This window comes from Nomascus leucogenys, chromosome 21, assembly GCF_006542625.1.
Source record: "Nomascus leucogenys isolate Asia chromosome 21, Asia_NLE_v1, whole genome shotgun sequence".
Lineage (NCBI taxonomy): Eukaryota > Metazoa > Chordata > Mammalia > Primates > Hylobatidae > Nomascus > Nomascus leucogenys.
The window spans coordinates 64,901,554-64,924,692 of NC_044401.1; the positions used below are offsets into that span (position 1 = coordinate 64,901,554).

Here is a 23,139-nt window from a genome sequence, read left to right on the forward strand (position 1 = left end):
ATGGAATGGTTCTGCATGTGATTAGGCAGAAAACTGGAATACAAGGAAACAATCAGAGCAGGAGCTGTTAGAAAACCACCAGATGCCCCAAAAGCAGGGCTTTTACTTGGATCACTGGACACAAAATAAAAGTATTTTGTTTTCTTGGAGAGGCCCTACATTCTATACAGTGTAGTCCAGCAAACAGATAAAAAGTGGCAAAGGCAGGATTTACATAGAGAGAAATAGTAAGTTCCCCCAAGTCTTCCTCATTTCTATTGCAGTATGGAAGGATCCAGAGTGCTTGCTTTGGTGACACATCTAAAACTTGAATGATACAGAGAAGGTTACTATGGTCCTTGGGCAAAGATGACATGCAAATTTGTGAAGCCATTCACATTTTTCAGTGGGATGACATATTCAATGTGCTGAATGAGAAAGACAGTCAACCAGTCACAAACAGTCAACCAAGAATTCTATATACAGAAAAACTACTCTTTGAAAATTACAAAAATAATAATAAGACATTCTTGGATACACAGAAACTGAGATAATTTCTTACTAGCAGTCCTGCACTGCCAAAAATGTTAAGGATCCTTCAAGCTAAAATGAAAGAACACTAGATGTTAACCTCAATCTATACAAATAAATAAAGAACACTAGTAAAGGAAAATACAAAAGAAAGTATTAAAATATTTTTGTAACTCTTTTCTTCTATCTGATTAAAAGACAACTACATAAATCAAGAATTGTAATACCACGTTAATGGGCTTACACAGTATAAAAGTGTAATTTGTATGACAATAACAGCCAAGGAGGAAGGAAGTAACAGGTACATATTAGAGCAAAGTTTCTGTATACTGTTAAGTTAATTTTTATCTGATCTAGATTATTTTAGTAAAATGCTAATGTATTCCCCAGAACAGATACAAAGAAAATAGTTTTAAAGAAACGAGGTAATAAAATGGCATGCCAGACAATATTTATTTAACGCAAAAGAAGGCAGATATGAAGGAATAAAAAATCAAAGACATAGAAACACCAGGCATCAATTCTATCTTATCAGTAATTACATAAGACATAAATGAATTAAATACTAATAAAAAGTAAGGATTAGCATAATAGTTTTTACAATGATACGATTATATCCTATCTAAAAGAGATAAACTGTAGATTCAAAGGTATTTACAGAGCAAAAGCAAAAATGTAGGAAAAAGAAATAGGCTGGGCATGGTGACTCACACCTGTAATCCCAGCACTTTGGGAGGCCAAGGCAAGCAGATCACTTGAGGCCAGGAGTTCATGACCAGCCTGGCCAACATGGTGAAACCCCGTCTCTACTAAAAATACAAAAATTAGCCAGCCATGGTGGCATGTGCCTGTAATCCCAGCTACTTGGGGGGCTGAGGCACGAGAATCGTGTGAACCCAGGGGGCAGAGGTTGCAGTAAACTGAGATTGTGCCACTGCATTCCAGCTTGGGCGACAGAGTGGGACTTTGTCTCAAAAAAAAAAAGGATACAAATTGGAAAAATAAACAAAACAAATCTGGGGTAGTTATATTAACATTAGACAAAATCGACTTTAAGACAGAGGTGAATCATCAACAAGAGAAGATTTCTGGGCTCTGGTAGTCCAGGAGAACCAACATGACCGCAACTTTACCAATAGTAAATCATAGTGGTGAAGGCAAATAAGGAACCAGAAGATAGCACAGTACCCAAGCACTTGGATGTGAGGTCCCTTTCTATTGTACTCCTGGAGTTACGTAAATTCTCAAGTTTGTAGGCAAATTTGTGAGGAGTAGTAGTGGAAGAAGGAATAACTATGAGATACTGCACAATTACTAGGGAGATTAAAGCTACTTCGAGCAATTACAGGGCTTACCAACCTGAGGGCCCTTGAAATTTCCAACTCAATAATTCCTTGTTGTGGGGAGATACGCTGGGTGTTGTAGGAGAATTTAGGAGAATCAGTGGTCTCTACCCTTGAGAAACCAGTAGTACAAGTCATTACTACCAAAAAATGAATCTAGACATTGTCAGATGTCCCCTAGGGGACAAAATTACCCCATTTGGGAACTACTGCGTTAGAAAATGTGATATCATTAATTAGAAATCCTGTAGCAAACAGTTGTAGTGTATGTATTTGTGTGTGTGTGTGTGTGTGTGTGTGGTGCGTCTACGTGTTTTGACAAAGATACTTACTATTAGCTAACTTTTAAAACCAGAGAGGAAAGTTATTTCCACTATATTACTCATTAAAGAAGAGTAGTGATTAAACTTACTACCCACCCAACCAACCAAATTTTTCCTATTTCATCTCTACCCTTCACTGACTCCTTCTCAGAGAAAAAGATATTTAGATGGTGGTAGTAAAGGTGATGGTTTATAATGGTGGAAGTTCTTCAGTCCTGCATCTTGTGACCATTGTTGAACATTTCCCTTTAAACAGTTTCAGGTTGTCTTTCTCAGGGCCTGCTTGATATAGTAAAATTACCAGAAGCAGTTCTGAATTCAGCTTTACCAGTAATAAAATTGTTTCAGCACTTTAATTCTTATCTAAATTATTCAGCACTTTAATTCTTATCTAAATTATTTTGTGGCTCCTCAGTTTGCTGTTATTAATAAAATAATTTGCCACAGATTGTCTTTTCTAGTAAGAAGACTGATGTTCAATTTTCTTGACATATTTTATTAGAAAATGGTATAGCTACCATCCATGACAGTGCCACAGTCTCCTGAAAATCCCTTGCAAAACCCCTCATTCTTTTAGATACAAAATTTTCATCACTGATACGTACACTAAAAAAAAAAAATGCCTAGACTTTACTAACAACTTTTTAAATATGAATTTCAGTTTTAAATTTTATTTTTATCCTGACTTAGCAAAGATATTACATGACACTTCACCTGAAGATCCATGCCTCCAAAATACTTATCTTTACACAACTATATTTATTTATTTTCTTTTCGGATAATAGAAACCTGATTTCAGGACAACATAACCATAATCAGCAGTTAAAACATACTCAATGTGAAAAAATGATCTACATTTTCATACAGTGGTTTTATACCCAGGATGAAAAAATAAACGCTTGTCAAGTAAAGGCATTAACACATTTTCAAGTGACTTCTCAAGTGCAATTTTATCCCTTGTCTCAGCATTTCATTTTTACAGCATCTATTAATCAAGTCCAAGCAGCCTTTAAGTCCCCAATCCCTACTTCGGATTCCCTCCCAATCACTGCCCACTTCTCTCACTGTCTCTGGTACTATCTTCCCTCCCTCCATTGTTTCAATTCAGCTTTTTGCTCTGCTCCTTCAATCATCCCAACTATACTATCCTTTGAGAACAGCAGTCATCAATTTCCAAAACCACAGAACAAGGACTAATGTTTATACTTTCAAAGGAGATTCAGTGAATAAAAAAGACCATTTAAGAAATGCCAGGAAAAATTGATTACTCCAGAATTCAGAGCAACCAGTCCAGATTGTGGAAGAACAACACCATTTGTTCCCTAGACTTGGTAGTGAGATAAAGGAAAAAGACTGCTAAATTTATCTTTGTTCTTTGCTGTATATGAATTTTAAAACTCACAGAATCTAAGAAGCATTTACCTTAAGAAGGAAAGAGATTAGCTATAGAAAAGAGCTCCTCCTAGATTAAAATAAATATTTTAAGAAGGTTAAGACTCTGCAAAAAGATATATAAGAAGATCCAAAAAACAAGAAAAGAAAAGTGATGCAAGAAACCAGATACTTTCTCCATTGAGAATCATTTGATCGAAAAACTTTTACTATTTCTCTGAGGTAGAAAGCCATATATAAATGGTGGACTATATTCTTTGTCTTTATCCTTAAAAATAACTGCTAAATTGCAGTTTTAAGAAAGCCATATATAAATGGTGGACTATATTCTTTGTCTTTATCCTTAAAAATAACTGCTAAATTGCAGTTTTAAGAAAGCCATATATAAATGGTGGACTATATTCTTTGTCTTTATCCTTAAAAGTAACTGCTAAATTGCAGTTTTAAGATTTAAAGACTAAATCCCATTAATTTATTTTTCTAAGATACTGAATATTCGGCATCATTCTGAATATTGTTCTTCTGTGGGTCCCTTTTTCATGTGTCCCCATTAGAATACTAAGATCTGAACATGAGAAATACAGAGAGGAGAGGAAGCTAAAGGTTGCTTGAAACCATTTGAAAGGCAAGGGCAAACTCACATCGGAAACTCATGCTTCCTGGATTTTTCTTCCACAGTGTGGCTCACAATAATGTCATTTCTTGCTCTATGTCTAGGTTTGACAGAGTTCAGAAACTAAAACCTTGCTTCCTGTGTGAGATTTGCAGACTGCCATTCAGAAACTCATAAAATACCACCTTTACTGAATAGCAGTGTGTGTACCTCTACAAGGACACTGTCTATTCATTATGTCCAGTATCCCAAGTCTACCATTATAGTTCTTGAAAAGAACAGTAAATTGTTTCCAAATACAATTTATTCTCATCCTTTTTATGGATAATGCAAAAAAAGCAGCACATCAAACAGGAAAACAGGTTAATTTTATGCCAGTCATGAAACCTGGTGACAGGTGCTGCCATATGTTGCAACAAGATCTCTTGGCCATGGGTCATTGCTTTGAGAGGTACTAACGAACGCTTGCAGTAGTGTGTGACATACCACTGGTCCCCTGGGATCTCATGCAAGATCTTGTGACAGGTATGAAATTAACTCATGGCATCATGGTATTTTCCAAACATGACAGCTCCCACATTAGTTGCCATTTAGCGCAATGGGGATTGTGGGGAAATCTGGAAGAACTAGTAAATGATTTCAGTGGGATCTCCTATGGGCCACAAGGAAAACCATCCCCAAAGAGAATGTCTAGAAAGGTTAAAATCATAAAAGGCAGTGGTCAAATACACAGACAGCAAGCAAAATAATTCTGTTTTGGATATTCTTGTAATTTTAATTTGCTTCCTGGCCTGATTTCTATAGAGCAGATGAATAAAGTATTCAGTATTATATTTTGAAGGGCTGTTTATTTCCTTCTTGAACTGGAACAAAGTTTCAGTCATGAGTTGAGGAAGTACTGGGCAACCACACTTCCTTACAACTCACATGCACAAGCACACAAACACACTCCACATTTCTGCCTAGTAAAATAAAATACAAATACCTAAATGCTAAATTTTATGTTTCTGTTAGATGCAGAGATGTAAAATCTGTGAAATGTAGCTGTAAAACTTCTTGTTATGGAAAGGAAAAATGTTAAAAGAGCAAAGCAAAACATTTGCATCATATAATAAAGGAATGTGTCACTGGCTAACTTTTTTGATTTCTGAGTTGATTCTCTTTCCAATAACAATTCCAAATGTCATACCAAAGACAGGGAAAGGGGGAAATATGGAAAAGACAAAATAAGCAAATGTAACACTCAGAAATAAAGTCACAAAAATATTTATTTTCCTTGAATTCCCGATATAAAAATGACACGTAAGTTCTGAATGCCACTTTTTTTGCATTTTTTTTCCGGTATAAGGTAAGAGAAATAAATCCCAAGTATAGTGATTATAGTTTAAAATGTAAGCAATTGGTCATTCTGAAAAGGATAAAAGTAACATGGAAATGAATGTGGTAGAGAAGAGAAAGAGAAAATGAAAATATACAAGATTCAATGCTGTGATCTTCTGCCAATTGTCAAATTAAGGATTGTAATGTTATGGGTATTTACAGATATAGAATATTATCCTCTGGTTTCACAGTCTGTGCACTAGTTACTCATTCCTCGCTCTTTATTTTGCTTTTTTAAATATAAACTTCCTTAAGAATGCCTTTATGGTTCCAGGATGTGGCTATTATTATATAATTCTAGCACTGAGAACATCTTAACACTTGATCAAATAATATCCTTTAGTTTTCAAGCAGATACATAATATATTTTTTAAAAAATCTATAAGCATTTAGTTTATATTTTAAATGACTTTTTAGAATGAATACTCACGTAACAAACACTACATAACACATATTGTGTATCAGGCACTGTTCTAAGTACTTTATCAGTAATTCATTTAATCTTAATAATAATAATAATCCTATGAGGCAGGTACAATCATCATCTCCAATTTTCAGATGAGATCATTTGGGTATAGAGAAGTCAGTTGAAAAGTCACCAGCAAATAAGTGGAGTACTTTAGAATGGAACCCGGATAATCTGGCCCACAGCCCATACTCTTTTTTTTTTTTTTTTTTAAGGAGACAGAGTCTTGCTCTTTCACCCAGGCTGGAGTGCAGTGGCACGATCTCGGCTCTCTGCAATCTCCAACTCCCAGGTTCACGCTATTCTCCTGCCTCAGCCTCCTGAGTAGCTGGGACTACAGGTGCCCACCACCAAGCCCAGCTAATTTTTTGTATTTTTAGTAGAAACAGGATTTCACCGTGTTAGCCAGGACGGTCTCGATCTCCTGACCTTGTGATCTGCCCCCCTCGGCCTCCCAAAATTCTGGGATTACAGGCGTGAGCCACCGCGCCCAGCCCTGGAGCCCATACTCTTGAATTCCATGCCATGCTGCCATTGAAGTCTTTTTGAGATCAGTGTACGACTCTTTTAATCAGGAGATTTTCCTTAGAACTGAAGTTCCTCTTGCCTTTTATTGAAACCTCATGGTCAAAGGCAATTGAGTCACTGGGTTCCAATGATGCTGCAAACTTTATAAAACACCAGCTTTCTTCCAAACAGGCTAAACTCTGCAGTTTCCTATCTCCAACTCCCCAAAAAAGTCTGAGAAGAAAGGCTATAACACTCTTAATATTGTGACAATCCCAGCCTTCAAAGCTCAAGTTGATTCATTTGATATATTTTATTGAGTATCTACAATGGGCACAAATCATATACAATATGATTGGTGGTGCAATATAATACTTTTAATATAGTGGTAAATTAAACAGACATAATGATCTTCACCTTCACAGCATTTCAGACAGGATGGAAAAATATAAAAGTAATCATGACAATGAATATATATTTATCTTAATTTTTAAAAGATAATATATACAATAATAATTTAGAGTTTAGAGTTTGACATATCTTTAACCCCAACTCTTCTAATTATTAGTTTTTAGAACCTAAATTACCTTCTTAAACATTCAAGTTCTAAGTTTTTTCATATGTTAAAAGGGTTTTAAGGATTAAATAAGATAAAAAATTAACTACTGAGCCAATTGTTTGGCACATAGTATATATATACAATTAATAATATCCTTAATCATGATTGCTAATAATATTTAAATTTTATACGAGTTTTTTAACGTAAGTTTATCCTTGCACAAGCATTCTTTTCAGTCTGAGATCTATTCTTTTGAACACAGTAATAGGCTTTATTTTTCAACAAATAAAGATGTCTCATTATAGAACCATAACAAGTTTATTGACTTCCTCATTCAAAATTCTCATGAATATATGAAGTTAGACTCTTGGAAAAAAGGCCAAACATGTGGACCCTACATGTCTACTCTTCCCTGCCTGTGATGTCATGAAAACCATCTGCTAGCTTTCTCTGCAGCAAAGCAGTAAATATTTTGCTACAGATAACAAAATTGTGTCAGTCCAGATAGCACCTAAAACAATTCATAAGATATGGCTTTGTTCTATAGAGATGTGGTAAACCTAGGCCTACCGTTGCCATTAATATATAGCAAGAGGAATAAGAAAAGAATATTATGAAGTTTAAAAGAACCCATACACAACTGGAATGCAAGTAAGATGTTTGCTACTGTCCTGCAAATGAGTGATTTATTTTCTCAAACTGACAATGGAAATCTGACCAGTAAATATGAAGTTTGAATAAATAAATTATTTTAAAGTAGCAAAATGCCTTCATAGCATGTTAGCAGATGCTAGATAATGAGCCACACTGCGACTAAGAGCCTGACCCCTACCACTTAGCAGCTGTGTCAACTTGCGCAACCACTCACCCATCCCTTTAAGGGGCAGTTTCATCACTAGTAAATAGGTAGAATATCCCTAACCCACAGGCTGTTTCAAGAGTGAAGTTTCAACTGTGTGCTGGTGCCATGCTAGGCAATGAAGTTGCAGTGGTGGGTAGGACCACACTGGTATCCAGGCTAAAAGAATTTACGGTCTAAATGCGTAGTTAGAAAAGAGAGATATTGCTTCTTGTCTCATAAAAATACTGAGGTTAAGTTATATGCATCCACTAAAATAATAAATGAAGATGCCACCAGGATCACAGTAGTATATACAGAAAGCATCAGGATTCAATAAGACATCAATAATGTTTCTTGCACATTAGGAATTGGGTAAGTCATGATACGGATAAAAGAAACAGAGCGAAAACTGTGCATCAGTTTTGACAGATATATCTGTATTTCACAAATTGTGGAAAAAAGTTATCCGATTGTAGATGACTTAGACACGCCTGAAAATGGTAAAAATTATCCTGTTTACATTTTGAGCATCACACTGTGTGCTGCTTACAATGAAATGAAGCTATTGGTAATATAAGTGTCAGCCTACAGCTCTCTAGAGTGAAAAATTAAACCAAACAATAATTGTGCCAGAACATTCTAGTACAGCATCTGAGATTAGAATACTGTGGGTTAATAACTTTCACCAGAATGTTCTAGTACAGCAGCTGAGATTAGAATACTGTGGGTTAATAACTTTCACCAGAATGTTCTAGTACAGCATCTGAGATTAGAATATTGGGGGTTAACCTTGAAAAGCAGTTATTTCCCCATTTAGCTAATCTGAACAGTGGGTATATGTATTCTGCTTGTTTGAAGACAGCTTTAGTCAGCTTAATAATTTGGAATGTTCTTTTTTTGCGCATGGTTCAACTTAAGCAAACACATTTCTATTAAAATAGTAAGATTTCTGAATATTACCTGGAATGTGTGTGGGGTATATTTGTGTATGCATTGTGTGTGCATGTATAATGTTTAGAGTGACCAGAAATTGCATGTGGTACTCCGTCTAGATCTGCTTTTAACAACCTCTCCAGAGATGGTGACTGTCAGGAAATGATCATTGAATTGAGATCTGGGAGGATGTATAGGTTAGTTAGTCAAGGAGGGAAAAAAATGTAGCGACCACGACAAATGAGTACATGTGACAAATGAGTACATGCAAATTCTCTGTTTTCAGACTGGCATGGAGAACAGAAACTAAGGGGGAAAAGAAGGTCAGTGAACGGAAGCTGGTGAAGTGAGAAGGGATTTGGTCAGAGTGGAGCCTCCCTGCTGTTGAGTCTATTTCATTGAGGCTTTTTAGGCCATGTAAGGAGCTGATCTTTACCCAAAAAGGAATGTGAAATCATCAACACATTTTAAGCAGAATTATGGCGTGGTGAAATTTGTATTTCAGAAATAATTATCTGGTTACAGCATGGAAAATTACAGTATAGGCAAGAGTAGATTGGAGTAGTTAGGAAACACATCTAGTAGAAAAGTAAACTTAACATAGGCATATCACCATCCTACCACCTCTAATTTAAAAAGCAGAAATATTATAACTTGAAAATAAGAAGCATTCATAAGAGATGTATACCCATATTCTTTAAGTCATTATGATAGAAAACATAAATGTGACATCAAAATTCAAGATCCTGATAATTTCGTGACATTTACATTTGTCCTTGCACAGAAAATTGAGAGAGAATAGAAAAAGAAGAATGTGAATATATTAAATATAGCTCCAAGCAAATATTGATAAGGCTTAATGGCAAAACAATAAGGGACTGGAGGAAACAAGTCCTGAATAAGATTAAAGGAGATAACACAGAGGCTGAGAGAAAAATGATGAAGTCTAGGAGTGATACTTGTCTTTATGGAATTAAAGAGCTTAAGAGCTTGTGGAAAAACATGGCTAAACTAAAACATATTGATTCAGGTTCTTGGATAAGGAACTCTCCTTTGGCCCAGGTGGGGCAAACTAACCACTTCCCAAGGGTGCAATAATGTGGCCAGAGAAACAGCAAATTCATTTTGATCATGAATAATTTATTGACTTGTTTCTAGCTATCGCACACTCACTGATGCCAACAACACTGAACAACGCACAAAACTTCATAAAGTGCTGAATTTACTCCCACCTCCTCACTGTGAAATATTACCAAGCTCCCACTTTCCTAGGGTCTTACACCTGCTGTACCCTCCGCCTCAAGACTTTCCCAGATATTCACAGAGATGTCAGTCAAATCTCAGGTTCAAAGGCACTACTTCAGAAAGACCTTCCTTCATCATCTAGTTTAAACCAACGTACACCGGCTTAATAGGAATGATCACTAGGTGACACTTCATTATCTCTTCATTGATTTGGCTGTTTTTTATCTCCCTAGATTAGACTGTTGCTCTCATAAGGGCAAAACTTGGTCTTATTCACCTCTCTATCCCTGGCACCAAATGCCTGGCAAATATGAGAGTTCAGTAAGTACTGGATGAATGAAAGAATGAATGAATAAAAGGATGAATCAATTTGGGAGCAAGTGCCAAGGAGTCATCTTTATGATCATCTTTGGAATTTACAATACAAAATATGTCCATTGCTGCTTTGAACTATTTGAACATAAACTCTTCCCTAATCCTGTAACTTGTTTTTCATAATGTGAACAACTCTACAGTATTTCTAATTATAAGATCTAAAATTCCCTTTTGCCTTAGATTTCTTGGATTGAAAATGCCATGGCTAATAGGCTAATACACTAGCGTACTCTATTAGCCACCTGAGGACAGAATATGGGTCTTATTTATCTTCCCATTTCCAAAGAACGAAAACATAGTCTCTTGTTAAGAATGGAGTTTGCCTTCCTGAAATATTTCTGAAAGAAGATTAGAAATTGATGAAACAGAAGTATTTCTATTACCAAACCTAAAACCTGGAAAAAGACTATAAAATCTATGCAAAAACAACAAAGTACACCAGAATGACAGGAATACAAAAAACACAAAATTATGAATTGGAAATATGTTTGTCACTATACTTAAGAGTTGGAAGAAGGCAATAGCATGCCTGCAAATAGGACAAAGCACAAAGTAATAATAAAACAAAACAACAACTACAACAACTAATGTAAACTCCTGCACAGAGTAGGTACCCCTACTCTGCCAATATTTTTGGCATTGCTACATGTGCTTATACAAATGTAACGTGTTTCAAATAACAGTAGCAATATTACAGGAAAGCAAAAAAAAAATGAAAATTTTAACTAATTAATTGAAATAAGAATTCCCTGTATTGATAGCAACTGGTAAGATTATTTATAGGAATGTTATTTATAATAGAAATATAAAAACATTATTTTCTCAATTCTATTAAATCCTGCTACATTACAGAAAATGTCTACCATATTTTACAGTCAGCACATATCAAAAGAGTATTTTATCACAATGTGATTTCTAATACCTAGAGATATGACTACCAAATAGAAATGTTACAAATACATGATCTCCACCTAACAGCAAAGATGACTTTTCATAAGACTGCTTCAAACATCACACGTGTATTAAATGGAAGAACTAAGATGCTTCCCCAACACACAATACCCTTACCCACATTCATCAATGTTCACTTTGATTTCCCCTTCCTCTCTCTGTGGCTTCTCTGAATCTATTTGTCAGATAACCTTATCACACATTTCCTGATTTCTACAGCTTAGCATAAAAATATCAGCCTTCTCTGCTCTGCACGCTGGCTTTCTATTTATGCCAATGTTCATTCAAAATTACAAATCTTCAGCAGTTTTTCTCCAATCATAAATGAAAGCTTCCAATATACAAATCTTCTTCATTGTATCTTGGGAGAAATTCTCTTTGGATACCTCATGTAATACGAATAAATAATAAGAGCTACTATGTATTAGACACTGTCTTTTCATTTAAATTTACAAAAGTACAAGGATTCTTTTGAGACAGGGTCTCACTCTATTGCCCAGGCTGGAGTGCAGTGGTGTAATCACAGCTCACTGCAGTCTCCAACTCCTGGGCTCAAGCAATCCTCCTGCCTCAGCCTCCTGAGTACCTGGAACTACAGGCATGAGCCACCAACCTCACCCCATTAAACAATAGCACAATAAAGTAGGCATTTTTGCTTTCATTTTGGTAAGAGAAAACTGAAAATCAGCGAGTTAAAATGACTTGCCCGAGTTCACAAAAACTTTCCTTCCCCCTACCCACAATCCTTAGAAAATGGAACTTTGTCCAAAATATAAGATTTTTTTTTTTTGGATTGGAGCAGTATTTTTTACTTTTCATAGGGTGATAGATTTAAAACATGTCCACAAACTCTTTGACAACTTCCCATTGAGAGATGAGACTTATACCTCTCTCCTTGAGTTCAGGCTGGTCTTAATGATATACTTGTAACCAATTATTCTAAGGTGTGATCAAACAAAGCTTTCTACTTCCTCTTGGTTCTGTTAAGATGCTTGCTCTGAAAAAGCCAGCAGTCATGCATGAAGTTCAACTACCCTGAGACTGCTGTGATGGGGAGGTCACACATGTGTACGCCCTCAAGTCCACAGCCCCAGCTGAGCTCCCAGCTGGCAGCAAACATCCACTACGAGCCATGTGGGGAAGCCGTAGTGAACAGCCAGCCCAGGTGAACCTTCATATAACTGCAGCCCCAGCTAACACCTTGACTGCAATTGCATTTAAAACTTTTAGCAAGAACTGCCCTCTCTATATTCTTAATCCACAATATCGCAAGCAAAATAAATGATTGTTTTTGGCCACCGAATTTTGGGTAATTTTTTATGCAGTAACAGTAACTAGAACAACAGGTAGATGTCTAATCAGCTTGGTTCAATGGAAACTTCAAAAATAAGGCAAGGCTCATTCTTTTCCACCCGGATCCCCTGCCCTTTTTGCCCACACCTGGGATCTGTCAATGACAGCGCTTCCAGGTCCAGGTGGTAAAAATACCAATCAGGTCTCTAGTCTCCCTTTCAACCTCTCTACCTATGATTGGTTAGAAATAATATTGAGTCCTAGGGTTTAAATTCAGGGAAAATACATGTGAAGCCTCATAGAGTTCTCTAATCCAGCTGTAACTGGTTTATCAAAGACCCTCACCTCAGTAAAACATTAGCCTGAAATAGTTCCACTGTTTTCTTCAAACACGGTTTTCCACACTATTTTTTGCCAAATTCTCCTTTTCCATGCCTTTATGCATTTGATTCTTCCATAAATCTCAAGTCACTTTCTGTCACTAAAACTCAGTTTGATTCAAAATGTTTCCGGTTCCCCCCCGTTTCTGGCCAGAACTATGGCTGGAAGGAGCTGAAATGAAAATAAAAGAGCGTTGTCTCTTTTTTGCTTCCCCCTTCCTCTTTAGCACCTTGGAATTATCACACCTCTTCTAGCCTGGCCCCTCTACTGGGTCAGGTTCTACACAGGTCTCAGGTACTTCCACCTTCAACCCACCTTCCTCCAGCTTCCTGGAGATCTCACTGCCTCTTGCTGCTTTTGTCACTGTACCTGTTACCAATCCCCTTAGATGAGGTACCAGCAACAGCTCAAGCCCAGCTGCTTAATACTGGGTCTATTTTCGCTGGGTGTAGTGGCTCATGCTTGTAATCCCTGCACTTTGGGAGGCCAGGGCAGATGGATCACTTGAGGTCAGGACTTTGAGACCAGCGTGACCAACATGGTGAAACCCCATCTCTACTAAAAATACAAAATTAGCTGGGCATAGTGGCACATGCCTGTAATCCCAGCTACTTGGGAGGCTGAGGCAGGAGAATTGCTTGAACTCAGGAGGTGGAGGTTGCACTGAGCCAAGATCATACCATTGCACTCCAGCCTGGGCCACAAGAGCAAAACTCCATCTCATATATATATAGAGAGAGAGAGTCTTTTTTATCTACAGAACATTCATGTACCCCAGCTGGGCCAAAAGGTGAGAACGTAGGTGCTCCACTGACCCTCCCTACCATCTCTCTCAATTTTTCTCCTATCTGCCCAACATTGGCACAGAAACAGATTCGGAAGTTCATTACTGATTCACTTAACTAAACAGGGAACATTTGCCAGTCTCCTTCTTTCAGGTGGACCAGTCTATACAAATGATTAAGTTGGAGCCCTTCACTTGACTTGAGATGAGAAAAGCGCTATAGAAGGAATCCCATCTGATCATAAATGATGCACATTCCACAACGCTAGAACATTTCAAAGAGCTACTCTCCTCCTTCCTGCCTCCAAAACTTTCTGTGCACAAGCTGAGCAGCTGGTTGATGGTTAGGGAAATTGAGTTTTTTCTTTCAACTCTTAAGAAGCTCCTGAGAAAGGATTCTGGCCATAATTTTTTACTTCTCTCTTTAGTAAATCGTATACTAGGCTAATCTCTGCATGCAGCTGTGAACTCTAGTTACCAATTTGAGAGTAATAACAGCAACAACAAAATACAAAATCCCACTCAATACCCTTTAACATTCATAATTACTAGGGAAGTGTAAATAAAGCCAATATTTTGCCATCTGATTCAGCTCTGCCTTTAACCCTATATTCTCGAATACTGGAAAGGAGGTAGAGTGAATTATTTCTTAAACCTAACTCCTAATAATTGAACTCAGGATTTGAACTCAAATCTAAATAATTCCAAAGATTCTTTATGAATTGTTTTCTGTATGCTAACAAGACTATAAGATTTATAGCTGCCTCAAAGTGAATTCTTATTCAATTTTGCAAGATATATTTATGGCATGTGCAGTAATATTGAGGGAAAGAAGAAACCTGTATTAACTGAAGTAGGAAATCTAATCCAAAATATGTACTGAGAGCGTAAGCTAGTCATTATTTTATTTTATTTTATTTTATTTTATTTTATTTTATTTTTTGAGATGGGGTCTCGCTCTGTCACCCAGGCTGGACTGCAATGGCACAATCTCAGCTCACTGCAGCCTCTGCCTCCCAGGTTCAAGTCATTCTCCTGCCTCAGCCTCCCAAGTAGCTGGGATTACAGGTGCCCACCTCCATGCCTGGGTAATTTTTGTATTTTTTAGTAGAGGCAGGATTTCACCATGTTGGCCAGACTGCTCTCAAACTCGTGAACTCAAATAATCTGCCCATCTCAGTCTCCCAAAGTGCTGGGATTACAGGAGTGAGCCACTGTGCCCGGCCTAGTCATCATTTTCAATACATTTTCTTCATCACTGCCATAACCTCTAAAACACTTTATACTTTATTATTCCAAATTATTTTACTCACAGTTTGATGTAAATATACTAGAGAGTTTTAGAAATCTACTTACATTTTTATGTAAAGGATTGTATCTATTGAACATGTGTTGGGGCAAAACACATTTGAAGCAAGAATAAAGAGAAAATGCGACAATGACAACAAATGTGAAGTAAATAAACTAGCAGCTGTGAAATGAAACCAAAGCATGGTTTTTCACAGGAAAGAATCATTTTAGAATTGATCATCAACAGAAAGCTGATCAAACTCATTGCTAAAAGTGACGATATCAAGGCAAATGCATTTCTATGGTAATTGTTACATTTTTTCCTTCAAGAAAAGGCTGCTTAATTTGCTTTATGTTATATTTTGGAAATAGTTCACATTTTAAATCTATTTTCTTAAGAAAATACATCTTGAGTCTTAGGGAGAATATTTGTTGCCCAAAAGCCGTATAATCTTTTTACATTTTTCTTGAGCTTCATGCCACAATTTAGAGGAGACAATCAATGAGAACCTAGCCTCACCTTCGAAATACACACACGGTTTAATTAGGTGTTAATTTTAAAATCGGTAAAGATAATGAGATATAATGTGTAAGGTGATTTTATATCCTCAAAAAAGGAATTTTACAGAGTTTGCTTTTGGTTTTAGTTTTTGACTAATAAAATAGCAAAATCGAAAATCCTCATAATTTTAAGAGAACAGCTACTAGAAAACTTCTTAATACTAACATTTCAAAGGAAGTGAATGCAGTATTATGAAGTAAAATATAAATGTAAAATAGAGGAAAATGAATAATTCCACCCCACCCCCAGGCCTAAATCACCTTATGGTGGTTAATTAGGATCTTATGCAGAGGAAGTTGCTATGAGGGCAAGGAAACAAATTCTCATTAAATTCTGTGCCCACAGGTCACCAGGGAAATGATGGTGAGACTCTTCATCTTAGCATAATTTTGAACAGAGGTCTTGCTGCCAAGTAAAGCTGCTTAACAAAAATGGCATGGCTTATTTGTTTAATTTTTCAATAGGCATTTATTTAAATCCTATGGTGTACTGTGAAAAAGCACAAAGTAAATAGAGCATAGGGTCCCTACTACTGTGAAACAGGAAATACATACTGGAAAAAACAGATAAATGCAAGATTGATCAATATAGATTCATCAACATAAAAAATAATAAGGACAAATTATGCAGGTAAATGTTATGGAGGTGCTAACACATGATGTGTGATCAGCCAGCTTCCTGCAGACTTGATTCCTAGCATTTAAAGTAAGAGGAGGGTGAAACGATTTCCTGCACCCTCAGATAATTAAGAAATCTCTTCAGCTCTTATTAACTATTGTTGTAATATCACAACATGAAGTGTAAATAATTGCATCTTAAAGTGCCCTCCACTGAACTTTGGAAGTGCTGCCTTGCTAATCTGGAGAACATCTATGCTCAACCACAGTAAATTTAAGAATCTACAGTGTGCTAACATTTCTCAGGACAATGCCATTTGCTCTTGCTTTATTTGCTCAAAATGAACTGCAAGTTTTATTTCATCTTTAACCCTTTGATGCAGGAAAACCACACAATCACTATCAGACATATTGCAAAGTAAGCCTCTGTCCTGTTGTTGCACCAAAACTGGAGCTTCATGTTTTCACAGAAGAGAAAGAGCAGCTGCAGAGCAAACTTGTACCTCAGGAAAGGAGTCAGTTTGCTCATAATTTTTATCAATTCCAAAGAAACTTAAATCTAAGTAAGAACATCATGCCTGTTGTGCAGCTAGATCTTCAAAGTGAGTCCCTAGCCCCTCTTCTAAACAGATTGCTTCCACTGAATCCTTCCCATGTAGAAATTGTATAGCTTTCCTTGTTAAATAAATGTCTCCATTTGTCGCTCGCTGGTGCATCACTGTAGGTCCCCATCAGAGCCACTTGTAGGTCTAAAGGAACAGAGGCTTAAGCTGAGGTGACTGCTCTTGTTCCTGCCACAGCTATAGGACCAAGTTGTGAATAAGCTACCAAATCCTTCGAAGTGCAAGAAAGATGGATCCTTCTCCTGGTATATATGCTTAACCGAGGACACTGTACAACAAAGTTAGCCATGGTACTAACCTCACCATATTTGACAAATCTTCTGAGAACTGTCCCCAATAATACCACCTGTCCCTAGTGGGCTAGCCACACAGACTAAGAACCACCACTGGCTTCAAAGCCCCACCCATCCGTTTCTTTCTCTGTGCATGGAATAGTTTGTTTATGAGACAGCTTGTTATTTTTGACGGAAGTTCAAAAGGTTTCCAGAATTTGAATACTGAGGAGAAATCTCTCCCATCCCAGAAGACTCTTAGGTTGTTTATCCCAATTTACTACCTCACTCTCTATTCCACTCCCACCTTACAAAAACTATCGAGTTTTAAAGACCTTGAAATTCCACCTTATTAAACTCCCTGCTTCACTGTAAATACAAATTCTGACATCTCCCACCCATAGGTTTTGAATGAATATGAGGATCACAGATCATTGTATAGAATTCTAGAAACATTTCAGGTGCAGGCCTACCCCTTCTCTTTACATATCATCCCTCATTGGAACTGCAGAATCAGATCAAACAGAGTTGGAATTTCAGCTCAGGAATTTAGTGCGTTTTTTGACTAAAATGTTAGTGTGAACTTCAGTTTTTCACCTGCAAACTAAGAATAAGAAAGCACAATTATTTGAGTTACAGTGATCAGTAAGGAATATGAAAATATTATAGCAAATATTCATTGAGTGATTATTATAGAAATGTTACAGCAAATTGAACACTTAGTCTGTGCTCTAAGCACTTAACCAGTATCTTCTGATTTAATCATATAACAACCTATCAGGCAAGTATTTCCATTTTATAGATAAGGTAGTTGAGACATAGAAATGTTGGGAAATTTGGCTAAGTTCATGCAGCTAGCAAATAATGGAAGCAAGAATGTGAACCTGAGCAGTTTGTCTCTGGAACCCTCTCTCTTAGCTACCCGTTAATTACATAACATATCCTATGAAAATAAGAAATAAACACAGCACTTGGCACACGGCCAATAAGCCTAGTAAACGGTTGTTCCTTAGCAGTAGTAGTGTGGGAGTAGTAGTGCACATTAGACAGGTTTGATGTCCCAGTGACGTGATGTAACATCATTATTAGCAAATTTACAAAAATTACTACTGCAGAGGGCTGTAGCTCTCCTGTAGTTCTTTCCTAGTGTTCAAAATAAAGGCACTTCAAAGTGGTCTCTATGACTGACCGGGAAGCAATGACTGGAAAGGAATGTTTACACAGTGTTGTAGATATCTAATTCACTAAGTACGCTGGTATTTTATGCAAACAGTCCATTGTGAAAGAGACAGAAGGTCTTTGTTGCCCACAATGACACATTTCTCCTACAACTCTTAAGACTATTTTATTAATCAGATGTCCTTTGTTAAAAGACCAAGGATCATTCATTCTAAGAGTTAGATTGTGAGTATTGACCTTGAGCTTCCCAAATGTTTCCAAATTCTGAATATGTCAAAGACAGGAAGTGAGAATTTACTTCTTCAATCTTTGGGTTTGGAACACAGTAGGTCCACAATATATATCTGTACCATGTATAAATGATACAGACCAGGGGCATTTTGTTAATTTGACAGTGCTCTGCTATTTCTTAAAGAGGCAAATTCCCAGCAATTATTCTCATTGTTGTTCCTTTAGAGTATGGCTTTCAAAACTAATTCTACCATTCTGTTATATGTTTATTAAAAAAACTACGTGGTCCTATTCCTACCGAGTTATTATTTCTACTGGATTGCAGAATAGGAGATCTACAAGTTCTTCTTTAAAATAAGCCCCTAAGTGTAGGGAAGAAAGCAATAAAGGCAGGGGTTATGAACAATATCATTTACTGTGTGGGCTTGCTTTAAAAGTGCGTAAAGAAAAAATTCATATCTCCTATTCATGTGACAGTGAGTTTAGTGTTATTTGAATAGAGTACATAAAAAGACTCCTTCAACTCATTTAACTACTAATTGGTTATCTTTACAGTAAAGTCTAAATGACAGAGTCAGAGCAAAGTACCCAAGGGACAAAGAAATGTCAAACAAAAAACTCCAAGGCATTTCTGCAAGTCTAAGACTGTGATAGTGCAGTCCATCAATACTATCCATCTTAGATAAGCAGATCACTGGAAAGAAACACACAAGGAAAGGTCATTCTTTTAAAATCCACATTAGCATTTTGCACTACTACTATTTGGAACAGCACATGAATATATTCAAAAGGCATAGCTTATACAATTGTTTGTAGATAAGAACAGTGCAAAAATATGTGGCATAATTAAAATCATTCTTTCAACATTCCCTAGGCCAATATAGATGTGGTGAATGTTCTCTGAGTTCGAAGAGTTATAAAAATCTAAAAGTAAGGTATGCAAAAGCAAATACATGCATAAATCAAAAATTTAATATAATTCATGTCTTTGGGAAAACTCACTCTACATCAATTATGTGAATAAATCAAAGCTAGATGCAGATGCAGATACAGAGATACGTGAAGAATTTGGAGCAGTGACAAATGCAAATGGAAATGAGGGACATTTTATGATGTCTTATGTACCACATCTCATCACTGTAAGTTTCCAGTAACAAATGAACCTTTCATTTCCCTCACATTATTCTTTCTTAAAAGAAAAAATGACAAATAAGAAACGTGTCACAAGGATACAAAGAAATAGCTGACAAAATTCAGAATCATCAGGTACAAATGAGAAATTTTCAGTTAAATGTTCAGCAAGCCCTTTGGCTTTTTTTTTTTTTTTTTTCCTGATTAACTACTCTAAGAGCTGCAACTCTTAATGTACCTATACCACCCTGAGGATGAGATTGAATTAGCTCTTACAAATGGCAAGGAGTTCACTTGATAAATCACCAGCAGTCTCGGGGCACTTGAGTGGACAGAAGTTGGGGTAAATGAAGTGGCCTTGCCTGCGATGGAGCTTCAGTGCTGGCACATCTGGATTCCAGTTGAGTGCAACTTATTTAGCAGAGAAATCTTCAGAAGAATCTACTCTCCAAATTTCCCTCACTTTGCATAGCACTTGAAGTGGTCTTCATGTTTCAAGGCTATTCTGAATACTTTAGGGAAGGATCCTCTTGAAATAGCTAAACAAGGTCATTAGGAAGCTGTCATTAAAGATTAATACATAATTGTAGTTCACCTAATAGTTGAATGGGAGGAAGGAAACTCCAGAAACCCTAGTGGGGCCAAACTCACAGATGTGTTTTGTTTAGTTTGCACAGTGACGTCTTTGAAGTCTTGAATGAGCTCCCATGTCTTAAACATTATGAGTTGTAACATTAAAATTGGCCGGGCGCTGTGGCTCACGCTTGTAATCCCAGCACTTTGGGAGGCCGAGGCGGGCGGATCACGAGGTCAGGAGATCGAGACCACGGTGAAACCCCGTCTCTACTAAAATACAAAAAATTAGCCGGGCGTGGTGGCGGGCGCCTGTAGTCCCAGCTACTCGGAGAGGCTGAGGCAGGAGAATGGCGTGAACCTGGGAGGCGGAGGTTGCAGTGAGCCGAGATCGTGCCACTGCACTCCAGCCTGGGGGACAGAGCGAGACTCCGTCTCAAAAAAAACAAAAACAAACAAACAAACAAACAAACAAAACATTAAAATGCTGATTTCTGTCCTTTCTTCCAAAACTTAGAAAGTATGACAAGACTAGTTCTGCTTTGGCACACGGCAAAATTCTTCCAGAGCTGAGCAGAGCTTTCCTGCTTTAAAACAATCCTGTTTCTCAGTGCACCAGGCCTCACCACTCCCTGTTGTCTTATACCTCTCCTGATACCTCATCCCTTAGCATTTAAATGTGTGAACTCTGCCCTGTAAGTACTATGTAGATCTAGGCTGTGAATATACTCAAGCTGCTAAAAATTCTCAAACTCGATTATTGACTTAAGGAAGTTATTAAGAACATATATTGTTCAATTTCTTTCTATTAAAACATTGAGGATTGAATTATAAACCGTAATAATTGTACTTCAAAATTATTATCTTTTTATTCAAAATTTATTTGTCCTTAGAAATACTGATAGAGGTTTTTGAGAGCTGGTTGTTAAGTCTGTGGCTTATGTTTCTAAATACTCATTCTATCTTTGTGTTTCAAATCTGACACTTACATTAATAATCAAAGAGCCATACAGTTTTTAAAGCTGGAATGTTTCAATAATATCATTCAGCTCTAATTCATATATTTTACAAGTAAGATCTAGCTCAGTAAGTTTGTGACTTTTCGAGGCCAAACATGTAGTGAATATAAAATTTGAAGATCGAATATGATTTCTTAACCTCAGCCCAAAGCTTAATTTTAGTAGCAACTGGCCTTATTTTCTTCCACGATGCCTCATAATAGAAAAAATATTATTTTCTGAATTTGAGAAGGCTCTCTCTCCTTCCTTCCTTAATTTTTCTCTTCTCCTCTTTCCTTCTTTATTCTTTCCCTCCCTTCTTCCCTCCCTCTGTTTATTTTACTCTTCTTCCTTCTTTTTTAAAAAAGACCAAATGCTTTACTTGGAGGTAAAAAAAAAAATTAGCAAACATCATGCTAAACAGATCAGGGGCTGGCTTCACTAAGTAATTTTTATGTAACTTTGATTACATAGAACACTTTGGTTACACAATCTTGGCTCTTCTTTTTGTGCAATGATCAAAGGTAAAGCCATAGGGCGTTCCCTTCTGACTAACCGAGAGGCAGAACTAGTGACTACAGCATTATTATAAGGTTTAACAACATAGGTCATCATTCAGAAAAATCTCATTTATTTCCGCAAAAAATCAAGTAAAATTAATTTAATAAACAATAAATAAGGCCGACGGAATGGCTTCTCAAACTGTCCGAAAAAAAACAGGCTAATTTCTGACAATCTGGTGGTTACAGAGCTGCTGACGCCTTGTGGAAAAGTCTGAGAAAAAATAATTTAATTTAAAAACCATTTGGCTTCCTTAATCTTGTTTGTTTCTTACTGCTCTCCTCCCTTATTTTATTAGTAATGAAGTTTATAGGAAAATAAGAGTTTCTCCTTCCAAGGAAGGTTTCTATGTAGACTTTTTCTTTCCACCTTATAACTTCTAAGATTAGCGTTTTGAACAAATTTCCCAAACTACACCCCAGCTGTGTCAATTTGGTAGCTTTTTGAAATGATCTACCTGGGTCTTGTTTGGTAAGCTATGGTAGTCTGCAAGTGCCTGTGCTTGTATAAATCCACTGTCATGCTGGTATCGGAATGTTATTTAGGACCTGGGAGTGAATCCTCAAGCATGACGTCATCATAGTCGAAACAAGGTTTCAATAAGGCCCTTTTACACTCTGTAAATAATAAACCTGCATTATAGCAAATTTTATGTCTTAATAGATAGTGATCTTCAGTTGGCCAGTAATATGCAGTTGACTTAAAATATACAGTCAACGTAATTATATTCTAATGCCTTGACACAGACTTATGTTTTCCTTTAAGAATGTAAAGGAAGATGGCCATTTTTTGATATTTCAAACACTTATTTATTTATTTATTTATTTGAAACAGAGTCTTGCTCCGTCACCAAGGCTGGAGTGCAGTGGCGCCATCTCCACTCACTGCAACCTCCGCCTCCTGGGTTCAAACAATTCTCTTGCCTCAGCCTCCTGAGTAACTGGGATTACAGGTGCGCGCCACCACACCCAGCTAATTCTGTATTTTTAGTAAAGACAGGGTTTCATCATGCTGGCCAGGCTGGTCTTGAACTCCTGATCTCAAGTGATCTGCCTGCCTCGGCCTCCTAGAGTGCTGGGATTGCAGTCATGAGCCACCATGCCCAGCTGATATTTCAAAAATTTACTCATTACACTTTATTTTCAGTGTTTGATGCACTGGGATTGTGTGCACTTTCAGTCTTGCTAAAATTTTAGAACACAGACA

At 36.9% G+C, this 23,139-nt stretch overlaps 1 protein-coding gene and 1 non-coding gene across 8 annotated transcripts in view; one reads left to right on the forward strand and one right to left on the reverse strand.

Annotated features, from left to right (window-relative positions):
• Positions 1–23,139, reverse strand: part of CHL1 (cell adhesion molecule L1 like) — a 213,561-nt gene that overhangs the window by 124,604 nt on the left and 65,818 nt on the right. The window lies entirely within an intron of this gene.
• LOC115832261 lies at positions 280–383 on the forward strand. The gene has a single exon (XR_004027686.1). It is a non-coding gene; the product is annotated as a U6 spliceosomal RNA (small nuclear RNA).